Source organism: Chinchilla lanigera, unplaced genomic scaffold (assembly GCF_000276665.1).
Source record: "Chinchilla lanigera isolate Chin_1 unplaced genomic scaffold, ChiLan1.0 scaffold00010, whole genome shotgun sequence".
NCBI classification, from domain to species: Eukaryota; Metazoa; Chordata; class Mammalia; order Rodentia; family Chinchillidae; genus Chinchilla; species Chinchilla lanigera.
Window position 1 is genome coordinate 36,597,536 of NW_004955411.1, and position 4,955 is coordinate 36,602,490.

General features: G+C 40.6%; 1 protein-coding gene across 1 annotated transcript in view; it reads right to left on the reverse strand.

Moving 5' to 3' along the window:
- Fyn (FYN proto-oncogene, Src family tyrosine kinase) overlaps positions 1-125 on the reverse strand; it is a gene marked incomplete in the record, with an annotated part of 194,505 nt that extends 194,380 nt beyond the window's left edge. The window contains 1 exon segment of the mRNA XM_005377912.2: positions 1-125.
- Between the last annotated feature and the right edge of the window lie 4,830 nt (positions 126-4,955).

Below are 4,955 nucleotides of genomic sequence, written 5' to 3' on the forward strand. Positions count from 1 at the left end.
CCGGCGACCCCTCCTCCTCTCCCGCAGCCCCCTCCCGCCGGCTCGGCTCCTGACAGATGGCGCAACTGCAACGCCCCGCCGCCGCGGCTGCTAGCAGCTACTCTCGCTGATGCTCAGCCCCTCCGGCCCGCGGGGAGCGAGAAGGGCGGGGCGCGCCCGGAGAGTGGCAGGCCGCGCTGCCTATCCAAAGGGCCCTTGGAGATGCGAGCCGCAGCCATTGGTGGCTAAGGCGGGGCGGGGTGGGCCGGGGTGGGGCCGCCGAGTGGGCTGAGCATTACTGTGGCAGCCTGGCGCGTGCGGCGCGGGGTGTGCGGGAGGATGCGAGGCGGAGGAGGAGGTGCGTGCCTGTTTTGAGGACTGTGTGGAGTTGCGAGTTAATGGGATAGGACTGGAGAAGGGGGGTGATATTAGCTGCAATTCTGCCTTGAGGAAGGGTGCAGGAGCCACTAGGGATGAGCACCTGCCATTTCCCCCCAAACGGTGAGAAGTTGCCTCGACGAGAAAAGACTCCTTTGCTTTTCCATTTGAGGGTCGTAAGATAAAGTGTCAGAGTGATAATCACAGCAGGTCTTCTGGTCAAACTAAACCAAAGGGAGGAGCAAAGTAGAAATCCCATCTCCAAAACCTGGAAAAGCTAAAGAGAACCCTGGAAACGCCTCACAAACTAGCAGACTAAGAAGAAATGAGTATCATTTTATCAGTCTACTTTCGTGGACACATATTATTTTTCTTTTGGAGGAGAATTCTGAAGAAAGTATTGCAAAATGTGAGCGGAACGGGCGGTGCCTAAGGAACCCAAAAGTTACAGTAGAGATTTCTTTGTACATTTTTCCTCCAACTCATGTTTAATTGCAGCCGTTGGTCGTCTTTGGTCTCTTATGACAGTCAAACCTTTCATGTTCTCCGCCTCTCTCTTCACTGAGTCTGAGCTTTTGCTCAGATTTTCCTTGATGAAATAATTGCCAGTTTAAAATACAGTTGTGAGTACATCAGTCTTTATTTCCTATCCAGCGTTTCTATGGCAGGATGTAAGTTCATAAAAAGAAACACTTTGACTTCCTGATTTTCTTTATAGGTAATTCCTGTTTACTGAAAATTCAACTTTAAGGCATGCTCAGAATCATTCTTCTTAATGATTTTGGCAAGAGCCCTACCCTCCCCCCTCAGCGAATCTAATGTTCTAAGAAATATAAGTGACTCAGCCTTGGCTTCTCAGCTCAAAAATCTATATTACTTTCTTGCCCGCTATTTTTTTTTTTTTTTTTTTTTTACCATTTAAAGATAACAGACTTCTGCTGACTTTTTCTTTTTGTACACTACTATTGTTTTAAAAGTTGCTAATATTTATTAAACAACGTCTATTTTATGGATGGAGGAAGAGAACTAACTCAAGACGGTAGTATAGGTGATTACTATTTTTTTTTCTTTTTAAACAAAATGATAGACTAAATTGTGTGGTAATTCATTCCATAGTCCCAGGAATTAGACCCATATCTAGACAAGTATATTTCAAAACAAAGGAATATGTCCTTCATCTACAAGAATTATTTCTCGCAAAAGAAAGGGCTCCTTGTCCTCTCTGCCAGGCTATCTCGGCTGTCCTAGGTTTACTTGGACTGGAATGGAGAGGCAGTTGTCTAGAGCAATGATTCTCAAACTTTAGCTTGTGTCACACTGCCTGAGGAGCTGCTGAAATACAGATTGCTGGGTCCCACCCCCAGACCCTCTGATTCAGCAGATTTGGGCTGAGCCTAAGGATGTGTACTTCTCAAGAGGCCCCAGGTAATGATGTTCCTGTTGCTGGTCTGGGTACCATACTTTGAGAGCCACTGCTATGGAACTGGCTTCTCCAGGGCAGTAGCTCAGAGACACACATGGTTTTTAAGTACTTGAAAAGTGTTTTGATATGTGCCCCCTGCAAGTTGAGGTGTGCAGTTTTTTTAGCATGGAAAAGAGGAATGAAAAGGTTATTTGGGTTGCATATTAAAATGATAATAGTTTGGATACACTGGGATAAAGAAATTATATTAAAGTTAATTTCAGTGGAATTTTCTTTGCAGTTGTGGGAGTCAACCCAAGTCCCTGTGCATACTGGGTAACTGCTCTACCACTGAACCACACCCTTCTTCCACTTTTTAAAATCTCGATGTGGCTTGCATTATATTTTTATTGGACAGCACTGGTCTAGAGTCGTTTCTGATTTTACTTCCATAATGCACTATTGGGAACACATTGATAAGGCAAGTGATTTATCCTTTCTGAACCTTAGTGTTGCTATACTTAAAATGGGGAAAACAGCAAAACTGATCTCACACTATTCCTGCGAAAACTAAATGAACATGTGTGCAGTCTATGCACACCTTTTTAAACAATCGTGTATTTTCAGTAAAACCTTTCCCAGAACCGAGATCCCCTTGCAATTGTGTTTACTTCACTCCATCCTTCCTGAAACAGGGAGTAGGTGGAGTAAGTCATCCCACTGGTTACAGTTTCTTCAAAAGGAGTCACTTATTAGTGTCTGCAATTCTAATAGCTTCTTGATCTAATTAGTGGACAAAAAGAAGAGACAATAGGATTAGAGTGACAGATTAACCAGTTCCCATCAAGACTTCATCCTGTGATTTGTAATTCTTTTCTTACCTTCCTTTTTATCGGCTCTTCTTAAGTGTAGCTTTAAATTGATTTGGCCTCCTCAGGAGGATTTGCTAATGGTCTGGACAAGTGTATAGAGCACTGGAAAAGATTTGGGTACTATTTTTCATTTTTATCTACTCTTCAGGTCTCTATGGAGAACTTGATTAAGGATCCAAGATACAGTCCCTGGCCTGTGCAGGATGAGTCCTATTGTTCTCCATAACTCCCAATTTTTGTTTCTGTTATTTTGCAGGCAGCTTCTATTATACAAATTAGAATTGTTCTGGAATTTGTTTTTTATTGTTATTAGTTATTTTTATTTTTCTATTTTTTTTCCACCTTGAAGTTTTCTCTTTATATCCTGGTTTTATTTTGTATTATCTGAATTTCCTGTTCTTTTGCTTTCACAGTAATGTTTTCTTTATTTTTAATTTTATTAATTAAAATATTTCTTGCCTTATTACTTTTTATTTTGAATCTCAAGTGTCCATTCAGCAGCAATGCATGGCAACACAAATAACTTTTGATACAGAGTTTTTACAAACCAATAAGAAAATAAAAGTGAACACTCCAACTAAAATACATAAAAAGAAAATTCATTCCCAAATGGCTGGTGATGTGAGAAGTGATTCAACTTAACTTGTATCCACAACCAAGCAAAGATCTTGTGTTAACTACCTAGTTACCTGGAGAATGAAAGAATGTGGGGAAATGGATACTACACCTACATGTGCAAGTATTCATTGGTACGACATTTCTGGAGGGCAATTTAACAGCATTTGTGGAGATTCTTGTATAAAGTATATACCTTTCCTAGCCATTCTACTTCTGGGAAAGAATCAAGGAAGTTTGCAAAAACATGAAAGTAATAAAAACATTGTTTGTAATAGTGAAACATTGGGAAAAATTCACTAATGAGGGATTTAGTGTGTAAATGTGTTATATCCATAGTAGAACACTACTTAGCCATAACAATGATGATGATATTAATTTATTTGACATAAGGTTTTCACTATAAGTTAAGAGAAAAAGTGAACAACGAATTAGTATTTTATATGCATGCACACTAAGCAAATAGTGAACAATGAATTAGTACTGTGTACTGTTTGTGTATATATGTATGTTTATACAGATGTCCTTTATTTTAAAATTATCTTTGTAATTTTCATAGAAAGAAATATGTGTGAAAATACAGAACAATTTTAACAAGGATTTTTTCTAAGTTATCAGATTATGGGTCAACTTTCTTCTTTTTCTTAATTTTCTCAACTTTTTTGCATTGGGTGTTTATTATGTTATTAGAGAAAATAATAAAAACTGATTTTAAACTTGTTTCTTCCTTTACTGCTTTAATTTTTCCTTGTTCTCTTGCTCTTCTCTGCTATTTTCCCTCCTGTTTTGAAGGAGAATCTCTCTGGGGTAGTAGCCAAGGGCCATGAAGCCTTCAGCTCCATCCACCCACAACCACCTCTCCAGCTTCAAGGGAATCTTCTGAGACCTTATAGGTGATTCTCATCAAACTGTCCTCTGTGAGTGGGATGTCACTGGGAAACTGAGCTCAGGGCCGACCTCTCTGTACCTGGTACACCTGGTAACTATTCAACTCTTGTTGCTGACACCTACTGTCATCAAGTCCTAAAACAAAGACTTGTATATTTTTAAATGCCTGACTGTCAGAATAGCCAATAGATTTAGGGCATACTGGGCCAAGCTTACTCAGACTTAGAAGGAGATGGTGCTGTGAAAACTCATGTGGGAAGGACATGCCATATAATAACCATGCCTGGGCTAAGGAAAAGTAGTAGGTAGTAGTAGGTTAAACCTGCTTCTAAAGCTGGGATTCTGGTTCCATTTTCTTACCAACTTCTCTTGTAAATGTTATCCACACTGGACAGGCGCTCCTGGCTGGCCACCCCTGGGAGGGGGTGTGTCTCTACAGCTCCCTTCTCTCTTAAAAAGGTGGTAAGCTGGAGGAACAGACAGGGGTGTCATGAACATGGTTTTGGGGTTAGGCATATAGGACCTCTGCTGGATGCTCTCTGCATGTTAGGTTCAGTACTGGGAAAGCTGGGCCTGCTGAGGGGGAGGAGAGACCTGTTTCCCAACCCAGTCACAGAGAGAGAGAAAGGAGTGTCACTGTTTGAAGATGGTCTTCTTGGGAAGGAAGGGGAAATTATGTAAGTATGTATATACAGGATAGCTAACAGTTGTACTACTGTCTTCTATTGCTCTACAGAAAGGAACAGTTAATGATTACTTGTTTGATCAATCTTGTATGTCTCTATTTGTTTTCCTGAGAAACCACTTTGAAGATATCAATA